We start from the raw sequence: 14,908 nt of genomic DNA, 5'->3' as shown, positions 1-14,908 counted from the left end.
TGGTGTACAATGGAACCATCGATCAAAGCTGGTGAGCCAAGATGGTGGGCAGTAGTCCAGTCTGCATGATTATCAGATTTCCCATGACATTACTGATATCTCAGATTTCACGATCTCTATCCAGGATGGTAATTCTGGGGATTTGGGCAAAGCCTGAAGTGCTATGAGTAGATTATAGTTGCCACAATTTCCGTGGCACTGAAGTTAACAACCCCCCCCCCCCCCCTCAATTACCCATAGCATCCAGGCTTGCTAACAATCAGATGGGTTTGTTAATTGTGCTCTGTACACCATAGTGAAAGACTGATCACCATGAGGTGATCTCCCACATCCAAACTGAAACCAGTCACTCACACATTTTATTGTAACTAGTAACCCATTCCCAGCTCCCAGAGTGAAAATTAAGTCAGTATACAGAAATGTTTCCAGACTTTGAGTTTCCACCTCATACAATGTCTACATCATTAGTCCAGCCACAGCTAAGTAATTTCAGACTGCTGTTGTTCAACACTACTTATCAACTTATCACCAGTGGACCAGAACATGTTAATATCAGTATATCATCACAATTTAATGTCAGTAAATTTTCTGAAATAGACTTTGAAGTTATAGAAGAAGCAGAGAATATTAAGTGGGTACAATGGTGTGGTTCACTAATATAGCATGGGATCAACTGTGCAGCAGACTGGAATATATCAAGGAATGCATGACAATTGAGAACAACCCATTCCCTCAAGAAATCAATATAGTCAGTTGCAGCAGTAGCAGTGCATCCTCCATCCATAAGTATGAGGGTGATACACAGGCATTAACATTTTGATACTTAACACAGCATTTATATTTAAAGTGTTCAAATGTCATAAGCCTGAGTCGCTTGTATACTGCAGTAGGTGTTTAAGTACTTGTTGATGATGATGTTGTGCAATATGTGGTGGAATACAAAGTTCCTAGGGAGGAGGAGGAGTTAGACAAACATATAACTGCTTAATGAGTGTTATATCTTAGCCTGCTAGTATTACTCCCACAAACAAAAATCCATACTAACAGAGTTTACAGATGGTACACATATGACTATAAGTTCTTAGTAAATATATCCTATAAGACTTAACATTTCAGCTGCGAAGAGAGTGTTAGCAGTTAACTCATTTACAATATCAGAGAGACTTTACAGTCCAGTTGTTGATATGTTGAGGAGACTTGACACATTTTTATATAAGGTGAAACCTAACAGTACAGCGTTTGCAATGTCTAAGAGTGAGAAAGACTTAATTGTTGTAACAAAATTCTCCATGTTACACCAAAATTGTAACAAAATATTCCATTTTACACAGAAATTGTAACAAAATGCCACATGTTACAATAAAATTGTGAGAGAATGGCAGCTGTTACAGAGAAAGCGCAACAAATTACCAAATGTTATGGTAAAATTTTAACACAAAAAGTTCTATACTACAGCATAAATTGTAATAAATATAGATGGTTGTTGCATAGCTCTCTGTAGAGAACTCTCAAAGCTGACTACATCAGATATTCACAGCATTTGAATACTAACCAACATCTTTGACATGTATGTCAGAACAAATTCTGAGCTCAAACATAACGAGATAACCCAAACAGATTGACCTCATCCATGCCAACCAGTATGGATTCCGAAAACATCGATCATGTAAAACTCAGTCCATATAATGAAAACCTTGGATAAAGACAGGCATGTAGTAGCAGTATTTCTTGATGTACTAAAAGCATTTGATTTAGTATCACATCTATAACATATTATACAGAATTTAATAGTATGGCTTATAAAGCAAAATTTGTGACCAGATTGAGGATTTCTTGATAGGGTGAATGTAGCAATGAATGGAGAGTCATCAACAGATGTAGATGTAGCTTCAGGTATGCCCCAGTGAACAGTATTGACACCAACTTCAGTCTGCAGGTGATGCAGTTCGCTGTAATTAAATACTGAATGAAAGAAGCTGTATAAATATTGTCAGAATTTGATTACGTTTCAGAGGGATACATAGAATGGCAGCTTGCTTTATATGCCCAGAAATATAAAACTGTACACTTCACAAAACGAAAAGCTGTATCCAAGACTATAACATCAATGAGTAACAGCTAGAATCTGTTAACCATTACGAATACCTGGGCGTAACACTTTTTAGGGATATGAAATGAAATGAATATATAGGCTCACTTGTTGATAAAGCAGATGGTAGGCTTGGGTTTATAATTAGAATACTGCTTACAAATCAGAAGTACAGTGCATAATGTAAGCAGGCTCTTTAGAAGGTACCAAGCATGTTATTCTCTGCCAATAAAATGTAATACAACTACAGTGGCCTATGGCAGTACACACTAGGTTACGTGATACTGTGGACATGAGAGACATGTATAGATATTTATTATTGGGTGGTCATTTCACAAAAAATACTCTTCCTGACTGAAGAGGATGATACTATACTGTGTTAAGTAACAGCTACTACAACTAAAACATAATAATGATCATGGCAGAACTATATACATATTGCAATTTATAAACATTTCAATTGATTACAATTTTTTTAGTTTAATTTCATGTATGTACACACAATGTTCTGAACGGTGACAATACTGACCATACATACTACTACTTTCTATTCATATTGAATAATATTTTGTTAATAATTGTTTTGCATTAACCCATAAAAATGCAAAAACTATAGAAAATTTAGAAAATGTCAAAATATAAGTAAAATGTGAAAAGGTCTAGATATGAAAGGAAATACAGGTTGTTTATATTCACTTAAAGCGATCACTCATATGTTGACATACTACATACTTCACTCATAGAAGAAAAAGTACATGTTTTGGATATTATGTGTAGTTCATGTTGCATTACAGATTCTATGGTGAAGTTAACAACAGAAAGACGTGAAATTATACATATACCCGAAATAGACACCACATATAGACATTCCATATAGAGACTGATAATAACTAAATAGTTCAAAGTGATCTTACCACTTTCTTTGATAAAACAGGTCAAAGTTAAGGAATCGTGATTTTAGTGCTAAAACGTAGAACTGCCAGAAAATACCATTTTTTTTCAATATAGCTGTCGTTCCACAGCGTTCAAAAACATGCCATTTCACCTTCTCACACTGAAACATTCAGATGTATGGCGAGGGGAGTGGCAGGGAGAGGCGATGAATATCAACCTGAAATGTATTAGTCTAGACTAGGCAGGTTGTTTGTAGTGGTGGGGAGGGGTAGTGTTTTTGAATTTCTTGGATACCGAGCCTGTCGTAGGAGACACAGAATTGAACGGCTTTTATAAACAAGGGAGAGTGATGGATGGCGGACGTTACATATCTTGATAATCTAACGTTCTAATGTAGCTTTCTAAATTGCTACCGTTCCCACAAATACTGTTATTCCACAGCTTAACATGTTGCGGATACGTACGAGAAGAAACCCTATCCTATACGACTTTCGGTACAGTACAGGTTAGCACCATCACAATGGGAGAGCTAGGAGAATCTTGCGAAATTAGTGTACAAGGTCACCCATTACAAACAGTATAGAGAATGCAAGCGGGGATTCGATTGGAATGGGATCAGTAAACGTCGTCTATTGGTCAATTATTCCTGTAGGGAATAGTTCTAATTTGCAGCGCGTGCGTCGTACGTGCATCTATATCGCATAAGGATGCTATACAAGTGTCTCTGTAATACATATACATTGCTATATGTCCTCCCTACGAAGGCGTTTGATGGTGTTGAGTAACAATGCGGGCAAAAAACATATGAAGATTGATTGCCATAACATGAAAAAGCCGGTCACAAATGATGCAGTTGTCAATAAGTAGAGATCGACATTTGGTACAGGGAGACTGGTGTACTGCGAATACAAATGGGAAGAAAAACTGCATTGTTCTAGTAAACAACAGCTCAGAACAGTAACTATTGTAAAAAATACCTAGGTGTGACTTAACGTACGATGGCTGGTGAGAATTATCATGTTGCAGAATTGGTTGTTGTTCGCTGTGGCTTTTCCGACCTGTTTGTAACAAGAATATCTCTTCACATTTGAGCCAGGCTTAGGATTGGCTGTACAAATAGTACATAGGCGTGTTTAAGTGTTTTTGTAGTCTGAGTGAGAAACGAAATATCAGAATGGTGGGACTGAAACGAGCAATGACGGTACACCTCTTTGTATCCGCGACAAAGCACACGGCAACAGTGGGAGAAGGTTTATTCGGAAACGCCACGGTGCAAAAGTGGTTGGTCGGAAGTACCACGGTACTTGCTGATCCTGTAAAATAGTCGAACAGGACACGGTCAGAAAGTCGAAGGAGCCCTCAGTGAGCCTTTCAATGTCACAACTGGAAGTAAAGACGAGTCTGGATTACTGAAGGATAGAAAGAAAAACTCCTCTTATCTACATAAAATAACTAAGGATTTTGCGACCGTCTTTTATAGATTTGCCCACAGGCTCGTTTCCTAGAAACAGGTATTGTTGCCAGTTCGCTGCGGGTTCGTTGACATCCACAGTCAGGAGTGTCAAAGATGTGGAGGGACACATAATTGCAAATTTCAGCCCTATCAAATATGTGACGTGAAACACAGATAGCTTGGACATTGTGCACATTACATGGTGGCGACATGTCGGAAAGAAACCATACTGTCGACGACGACAAATACGACTAAAAAAAAGAAACTGAGGCGGATTCTACACGGTTTTATTCAACAAAACCCATTCTATTGCATATTTTCTTACCTCTTAAAACAGGCAATTAATTTTACAAACTGCCGTTTACGTTTTAAAGCTGATTACAAGTAAGTAAACCAAACAATGCGGTACAAATTTTAAGACATACTTTGTAATGCCTAACTTAATTACATGAAACGTGAAATGATGCACACGGCTCAGAAGGATATCGTCTCTTTCAAATTGCAGCAGAGAGCCGCATACGTTATTTACCAGGACCAAGGAAGACACACACCGAGCAAGGTTGCGCAGTGGTTAGCACACTGGACTCACATTCTGGAGGACGACGCTTCAAACCCGCGTCCTCCCGTCCTGATATCAGTTTTATGTGTTTTCCCTAAATTGCTTCTGACAAATGCCGAGATGGTTCCTTTGAAGGGACATGGCTGACTTCCTTCCCCATCCTTTCATAATCCGATGGAACAGATGACCTCGCTGTTTGCTCCTCTTCCCACACCAGTCAATCAACCAGAAGACTCCCACCTGCAATATATTCACAAAACGGCATTTTTTAGCATTGTACAGTACTGGCGGTGCTCAGTCGAATGCTAGATAGTTGAGAGCGTACTGCTTTCGTCATTTCTTGAAGACCACATTACTTTTACTTCTCTGAAAACAAACCAATCTAATGATGGTAATAATAAAGAACGCCACTAATAAAATTCGATTTTGTGTAAAAAATTCATAATATTTTAGGAACAAAAAACTGAATTTGTCAATAAGAAAATAAAATGAGCTCTTATCTGCACCAGCAATGGTTCAGTTCTTGAAGAGACAGCTGCAGCCCTAGGTACGCTGTCACTTAAAGTCAACGTATTTCTCTCTAGAGGAACAGATATTTGTAAGAGTTTTCGCTGTTTGTAGAAGGCGATGTTATAAACGTTCATAGCTTTAGATGTTGTTTTTCACTTTCCTTCCTTTTTGTGCCTTTCATTCTCGATGGTATACGCTACTTAGTTTCTCTTTCTCTTCAGACAGACTTCAAGAATGAGTTGTGCACCATAAATGAAAGATGGTAAACGTGTTTCTACATCTGAAAGATGATGTCAATTCAAATTTCGCGACAGTCGAGTAACAGTGGTGCTAGTACACGCTGTTTTCAGTACACGCTGTAATGGTAGAGAGCGTTCGTTACCCTTGAGATTCGCCTTGGTGTGTTAATGTTAGTCAAGTATACCGTTCAGGCGACAAAGAAGCCATTATCAACACCTCACTGAGTTTGAACGAGGTCTTGTAATAGGACTACGATAAGCTGCATGTTCCTTCTGCTATACTGCAGAAAGACTTGGCAGGAGTGTAGCCAGTGTACATGATTGCTGCTAGTAGTAATCACGAGAATGTACGGGCGCAAGAAGACCTGGCTCCGCATGCCGATGTGGCACTACGGAAAGGGAAGACCAATGTGTTCGGCGTATGGCCATGGAGCATTGTACAGCATCTGCGGCACCAATGTCAGCAGTAGCTGATCCCACAGTACAACAACGGTTACACATCGGTTACTTCAAGGCAGGTTCGAGGCAGCCGCCTTGCCCTGGACTGCTCGGCCACCTCATCTGTCTCCAGTCGAGCACGTACCGGACGTCAACTCCAGCGTCATCCGCAATCAGCGTAAGCGTCCCTGTATTGACCGACTAAGTGCAACAGGCGTGGAGCTCCATCCCACAACCTGATATCCGGTACCTGTACAACACAATACACGCACTTTCGCACACTTGCGTTCAAGATTCTGCCCGTAGAAACGGTAATTAATGTACCAGAAGATCACATTTGGAATGGCTTATCTCGCGCTTACATTAATCTATGATCTGGTAACATATACCTCTGAAATATCTTACTTAGACAACTATAGTCCCGAAATTTCATTACTCTACATTAATCATTTTTTGGTGATGCAACTTTTTTTCGTCAGCGTATTTTCGTCTATTGGTTCGTCGCTATGAAGACAGCAAAAATACGAAGTAAAGCCACAAAAGTATTAGAAAAGTGGATACACAGTAATTTATTACCATGGAAAAAGAACTCTCTAGGAGATCAGTTGAGTAATTCTAGTATTCCCACCGCATTGTTTGCGTGCCATTGTCCACCATGCAGGGAGGAAGGGGCAGAGGGAGGCGCCTGATTTTTGTGTTGGTAAACAATTCTTCATCAGCAGCCAGCAAACAATAAACCTTCGATTCTTTAAAGGATCAAACTCCCATCTATAAACATATTTACCAACTCGACTTTAAGAAAATCTCGTTTTTCCTGAATCTCATTTTTAAGACATCATATGTCCTGAAGTAACTGTCCTCTAATAATATAATTTTGCAGCTACATACAGTGGTGTATATGCATACAGTTTGCAAAACATCATGCGAATAGAGCTGGTAGTAAATAAAAGCGTCATTCCTAATCCTTAAGTTTTACTCCACGAACATAGAAAACGTCGCCTTTCATGATTTTGAGGGGAGTGTCAACGAGAAAAAGTTTCGTATGGGTTTGAATTTATGTGGAAAGTCTGCTGCAAGTCGCTAAGTGTAAGTACTCCTGTGCTCAAACTGGCACCCCTCAGCTGCTTTACACGCTTTTGTACGAAGTTTTTACGACCTGAAGACTTTTCTGCCATAGCCGTACTTTCATTGACAGGGCCAATTGACCCACTCAAATTGTCGGGAAAAAGCCTATACATTGCAGAAAGTGGGGTAGATGATTTTATATTGTTAATTTGTTCGCATGTTTGGAAAAATTAGCAAACAAAGGTTTTACCAACAAAATTTATGTTGGCTAAACTTCAATACTTAAAAAACTCTGAAAATCTCTGAATTTTTTCAGTTTTTTCGAAAAACTTCCGTTTCTTGTACTCCTAGCACTTTGGCATCTATTTCCTTTCCAAAAGAGCACAAAGTTCTCTATAAATTTGATTAGTACGACTGTTGTCTGCACCCAGTAATAAGGGCGCCACAGGTCGTCGAAATATTACGATTTTCCAACCATTCTGCACAATGACAAAATGCCGAGTTCTTGAGCATTCCTATTTCAATTTCTGTTTGTATAGTCATCAGTTATTGTATTAACGGGCCTTTATGATTACAGAAGGTAAAATAAAAGAAGTAGCCGCATTAGAAAGGCAAACAAAATCAGTACACCACAAAAAATTATAAAGGAACACATACAGGAGCACAATAACAAAGGAAGTCAGTCAGTCACAACACTGGAGATGTATACTACAGATGGTAGTCCATCGCTGCCGGCCTATAGCTTCATCATCCACCACTGTCGGTTCCACTTGTGTGAGGATTGTTAGTACTGCATCCTTCCATCGCGTCCTTGGATGTTGACGTCCTTACGAGTTTTCCACCAGGTTGCGAATGATGGACCCGGTATGGGAGAGGCCCATCAGCTCGAAGGATGTGGCGAACCACTGTAGCCTTTTCCGCACTAATATTCGACCGATATGTGGCCATTTACCTTCCATGGTATTGTAGACGAGTCCATAGTCCTCTCCAAGTACCTTCCTCTAGGACACACAAATTCCTTCTTTAGTTGTTTCTGACGTTGCCCAGTTTTCATAACCGTATAAAAGTACCGGTCATACCAGTGTCATGTACAGCTGGATCTTATTCTTCTTTGATATCAGTCGCGACTTGAATAAATTGTTCAGACTAAAACATGCTATAACCGTTTGTTTTTAGTTGATTCATTTCTTTCGTCGCTTCAGTTTTATTACTCAGATTGGATGTCAAGTAATCGAATTCTTGAACTCGATCAAAGGTGTGTCAGTTAATGACAATGGGAGCAATAAAAATCTCGATGGCGCGAGAGAACGAGATATTCTGTCATCGTCATTCACCACCAGTCCAGTTTTCTTCAGATCTGAAGAAATCGTGAAGTGTCAGCCCATACTTTGCTCCAGCGTGTCACAAAGAATCAAAACATCTCCAGCACACGCCAAGATTGTCTCTACTCCCTCCATTTCGGATTCTCTTATTCGATCAATGTCACGTATCACTTTTCCAGGGCTAAGATGAATAGAGTTGCTGGAAATTAATTTCCTTGTATCATTCCACTTCGAATACCGATCGGTGGGGATAGTTGGATCCTGAACCGTGAGTGAGAGTAACAAGCTGTAAGTAGTCTGACGTATTAAGATGGGTGTCAAATTCTTCTAACGTTTTTTGTGACATAGAGCGGTCAATACTGTCATAAGAGTTTCAGAAATCAATGAAGTTGGAGTGCAGTTGTAAATTGAACTGGCAAAATTTTTCTGACAGCCGCCACAAACACAGAAAGAGGAGCTGTCAGAAAAACATATCGAAGCACAAAGAGAGTAGCCCATGACATAACGAACATAATTAACTTAAAATTATATCAACTCAAAGCATACACATATGCCCAGAAATGTTGGAATCTATTTGTAGATATTGCACAGGTTGTAATATAGAGTGTGTTCGGAGACTATTCGTCCAGTTCAATACAAGAGGTAGAGAATATCAAAACAGATATATTTAATTACAGTACATTTGATCCCTGACGGTAAGATTTACACAGAGGTAGCTTACCATGCTAATAACAGCAATGCAATTGACAGAACTGCTTGAATGCACGACTATTGGCTGTATGCACACAGTACAATGTCTGACCATTGATTATCGTGTCCGTTCCGTTCACAATGGTACCAGAAAGAGACGACAATTCTAGCGACGAGGTAATCTTTTGTTTCCACGACGGTTTCACACACCTGTTGCTTCATATGCCCAAAGAGGAAGAAATCCAGATACGTGAGGTCAACTGATCCAGTTGGTCAGGTCACAGGGCCACCTCGTCCGCTCCATCGATTCCTGAAGGTGGCTCTGGTATGATTGCTGACAATCACAATGGAATGGGCTGCCGCCCCATCTTGCTGGAAGTATATCGTTTGTTTAGTATCCAGAAATGCATTGTTCAGCAATTCTGAGAAAACGTGTCCCACGAAGATGCGATATTTCAATCCGTTGATTCGGATTGGAAGAATGTATGGTACAATCAACCTATCATCGAGAATTCCGGTCCACACGTTAACCAAAAATGGAGTAGCGTACCTTGATGACTCGCATGTACCAAAACATGTGAACTGTGGATACTGAAGCAGCCTTCAAGAGTAAGCGCTGGCGTGCAGGACCCTAGGTGGAAATAACGGGTGCATGGCCGTCTGTTGTAACAACTTTGTGCGGACTCCACCCGTTCGGAAAAACCTTCAGGTGCTAGTGCCGCCATGTGTTATAGATGGAAAAGATGGAACTGCTGGTCATGTAACACATTCCACACAAGGCTAAGTCTAACGTGAGGATATGTGCAACACAGCATGTGGTGGAAGCAGGTGTGGCTTCAGTATGTCTCAAAATCTCGCCTCCTATCTCGGATTTTCGCACTGTTTGGTTGCGACCTGTATCATGCATACATGCTCGGAAGTGTGTGTTTCACGTAGTACGCGATGCGGATGGCTGAATGCTTGGTGTCGTGCAACACGTCGGTTGGGAAAGCACTGTCGATACCTGTCGACACTCTCTCAATGCAGCTCGTCCATTCTCACTCACAGACCCGTTTACCAGATGCACATAATCCATTTCAGCACATGTAAGTAGCTCCAAGATCACTGTTGTTGTGACAAGGCTGTCTGTAATGGTTGTTACTGGGTCGGTGTATTTTCAAGGACGTCACCGTAGTTGCCACGAGGCAGTGACGCTTACGAACGAACCAATGTGTTTCCAAGTAGGACACAGAACCAACCGTAGACGGTGGTGGTAAGCTCCTATGGGACCTAACTGCTGAGGTCATCGGTCCCTAGGAGTACACATTACTTAATCTAACTTAAACTAACTCACGCTAAGGACAACACACACACACACACACACAAACACGCCAGAGGGAGGACTCGAACCTCCGACGAGGAGAGCCCCGCGAACTGTGGCAAGGCGCCTCATCCGTACACGGAGCAGCTCTCAGTGTCAGTATACATTCTCAAAATTGTTCAAATGGCTCTGAGCACTATGGGACTTAACATCTGTGGTCATCAGTCCCCTAGAACGTAGAACTACTTAAACCTAACTAACCTAAGGACATCACACACATCCATGCCCGAGGCAGGATTCGAACCTGCTACCGTAGCGAGCGCGCGGTTCCAGACTGTAACGCCTAGAACCGCTCGGCCACCCCGGCCGGCTATACATTCTCAGTCTGCGACACTGACATAGCAGGTTACTTCAGCACCACTAACAAAGTGTTCCCTAACATTACAAGCTTATTTCTGAAACTATAAGTTCTTTATCGAAATGTATTTGTTTTGCTGTTCTCTACCTCCTACATTAATATGAACTATTAGTTTGGGAACGCGCTGCACACATCCACATTTTTATGGTGCATTGTTCTAACATCTGTAGTGGACTGTAAAACAAACAAAATCTTGCTCACTGTTTCATTTAAGGTAAGTTTAGCTGTAATCGGTTTGATGGGATTTTCCGTCCCATTTATCAGTCGTTCAACTGGAAACGGATATCAGAGGAAGCCTATGGTACGGCTAAAATGTCTAGTCACGGTGATGCGAGTAGAAGAGTTCCGTTTGCAGTATCTGCAACTCATCGGATTGTGAATAATGGGTGCAGCGCTGCTCCCTGATGTCAAACTAGAATGTTCGCAAGTTATCTTAAGCTGCTGATAAGAGAATCGTTGTCTCAAGCGTGACTGTTTGGTTTCATTGTTTGTTTGCCTTCGGACCGCAAGGTCGCATGCAGTATCGTGACATGGTATCACATTATTACATTCTCTACTGCTCGGTTTTTGAGATGCAGTTTTCTATGGATACTTTCATACTGCCTTATTTATTGTACATTCTCGCAGAAGAAGCTGAATAGCACTGTCGCCGTATTGTAGTGGTTCTGAAAGTAGACTGTTATATGGAGGGTCGTGAGTGCAAAACTCACCTGAAGTGTATAATTTTAATTTCTATATTCGGTTCGGGTACATTCTAGAAGTTTCCACAAATGCCAAGAACCATTGTACTGGAATGTTTTGTAGCTGTATGTGTACCGGATGTGTTCTGGTCGGAGGCAATTCGCTCCGCTCTCGCATATGTGTAAGTGCTGAATAAACCTTTGTTAAGTGAAGTTAGTGTTCTTCATTCATCTACTTACACCTACTTCTACGTGGTATTATTCTGGTATTGGAACTTGTGATACTGAACATAATCGACGACACAGTGGCTCCCATCAGCCACGACAGAGCCGCCTTCTACGAGGCGAGAAACCAGAGGTAGAGCCATATTCCACAGACCGCAATCTATCTGAGACAGAAAAAGAAGAGGACGTTACGATAACAGCAACTGTGTGCCACCACATGAGACATCCTTCCTGGTTCTCTGGTGACGATGGCCAAGATCCAAACAAGTGGCTCAAGGTATATGAGCGTATAGCCAAATTTAACAATTGGGATGACACCATGTGTTAGACTAACGTATTTTTCTACTTGGAGGGCACTGCCAAGCAATGGTATTGGAACAACAAGGAGACGTTCACAAACTGGGGAGTACTCCAGGCGGAACTGCCCAAGTATTTGGGCGAAACACAACGACACAGGTGAAAGGCTGAAGATAAACTAAAGAGCAGGGCACAGCGTCCAGGAGAAACTACATTCAAGACGTCTTGGAGCTGTGTAAAATAGTGGATTCTAGAATGAAGAAGGAAGATAAGGTTGCACATCTCATGAAGGGTGTTGCTGAGGACATGTATCAAGCACTACTCCTGAAGGAGGTTTCGACAGCAGACGACTTTAGAAAATGGTGCCAATATATCGAGACAATGCATCAAAAAAGAATTTCACGGCTTCCAAACGTGGTATCGATGTCTGTGTTGGAGGAAACAACTGATTTCACGAATGTTCTTCGTCAGGTAGTGAGAGAGGAATTTTATAAGGCACTTGGATTGCATGGCGAGCAAAAAACCGAGACACTTCAAGAGGTCATAAGGGAAAAAGTGGAACAGACATTGAACCAAATCTCTCGTTCTTAAGTTCCCTTTAAAACGGTGAAAAATCGAGACTCCGGCCGAAATTACGTTCCTACAATGCCGCACCAAGGAAGACTGACATCTGGAGGACCCAGGATAACCAACCAGTATGTTTCCCCTGCGGACGACTGGGACATGTTGTCCACTATTTGTCGAGAAAGGCGGCGGATATTCGATGACCCCCGCGCCAGAAGACAACAGACAGATCTTAGCTGACGCCAACTCCGGGACGACGACGATGAACAAGAAATTGTGGGTGCAACACGACGTAGGTCACCATCGCCGCAAGCTAGCCGCTTGAGGGGACACTCCCCAACACGCCGATCAAGGTCTCCAATGCCGTTTAGAAGCTCCAGCCGCTCACCTAGCCGCCCAACCTGGAAAACTGAAGGGTGCGACATTACTTGGAGGTGAGGTCGCCGACGAGAAAAATGCTCCGCCGTCTATCACTACAAAAACGATAGGAAACTACGTCGATATCCTCATGGATGGCCGACCAGCCCAACCTCTTGTGTACTCTGGATCATCATATTCAGTCATTTCGGAGAAGTACTGTCGCCAGTTGCAGAAAACCGTATTCGTCGACGACAAAACATGTCTGCTGAAGGTGGTTAGTGGGAAGAGGGCAAGATCTTCTAACTCGATTATCACCAGAGCTCACTAAGGAACAACAGAAGAAGCTACTTGCCATTCTTCAAGAGTTCTCTGAATGATTCAGTCCACAGGTGAAGAGCGAATTATACAAATCGACTGTGAAGCACCGGATTAGCACTGGAGACTATCAACCACTAAGCCAGAGAGCATACCGTCTGTCAACAATGGAACGTCGAATAATTCGCCACGAGGTAGAGAAAGTGATGAACAACAACATCATTCAGCCTTCGAAGAGCCCATGGTAGTCAGCAATGGTTCTCGTCACGAAGAAGGATGGCAGGTGGCGCTTTTGTGTTGATTACAGAAAGCTTAATAAGATAACTAAAAAGGACGTTTACCCTCTTCCACGAGTTGACGATACACGATATTGTCTGAAGGGGGCTAAGTTTTTCGCAACCATGGACATGTACTCGGGATATTGGCAAACAGAAGTAGACTAGGCTGATCGTGAGAAAAGTGCATTCATCACCCCTGAGGGCCTGTGTGAGTTTAGGTAATGCAGTTTGGTTTGTGTAATGCACCAGCAACTTTTGAACGGATGATGGATAATCTTGTAAGGCACCTGAAGTGGACGATGTGTCTTTGTTATTTAGGTGAGATTATAGTGTACTCAGAGACATTTGATGAACAGATAAAAAGAGTGAGGGCCGTCCTCAAGTGTCTCCAACAAACTGGACTAAAACGTAACCCAAGGAAGGGTCTCTTTGGAGCAAAAGAAATAAAGACGAAGGTGTTCGGCCTGACCCAGAAAAGGTGAGAGCCATAACGGAATTTCGTGTTCCAGAAAGTATTAGAAATGTGAGAAACTTCCTCGGATTGTGTTATTATTACCTTCGTTTTATCAAAGACTTTTGTATCAAAGCCAGGTCACTCTAAGAATTGATAAAAGCCGATACTACATTTATCTGAACAAGATTCTTTCGAAGTGCTGAGAAAAGCTCTGACGACTGACCCTGTACTTGGTCTGTATGATGAGAGAGCGTACACACAGATGCCAGTGGATATGGGATCGGTGCTGTTATGATGCAGATTTCGGATGGAAAATTAGAGGGCCGTTCACAGTTGTTACAGACCATCATTCGCCTTGTTGGATGACAGGCCTTAAGGACCCAACAAGACGACTAGACAGATGGGCTCTACGTCATCAAGAGTGTGACATTACCATGGTGCACAAACGTGGAAGAAAACACCACGATGGCCACTGCCTCTGAAGAAACCCTGTGCAAGACCATCAAGACTTTGATGGAGATAGTGACTGTCTCGCTGCAGTCCAGGATCTCTCTGCTGAGCACCGTCGGTGCGACATTACTCACAACATGACGACTGCCTACCATCCGCAACTTAACGGGCTTACTGAACGCCTTAATAAGACCTTGGCTATCGATGTTCGTCAATGTTGAGCAGAGCAACTGGGATGACGTCCTAACTTTCGTGACCTTTGCCTACAACAACGCCAAGACACCACAGGATTTACGCCATTTTCCCTG

Source organism: Schistocerca gregaria, chromosome 5 (genome assembly GCF_023897955.1).
Source record: "Schistocerca gregaria isolate iqSchGreg1 chromosome 5, iqSchGreg1.2, whole genome shotgun sequence".
In the NCBI taxonomy this organism is placed as follows: Eukaryota; Metazoa; Arthropoda; class Insecta; order Orthoptera; family Acrididae; genus Schistocerca; species Schistocerca gregaria.
The sequence above is the reverse complement of the archived record's forward strand: the minus strand, read 5'-3'. Positions refer to the sequence as shown.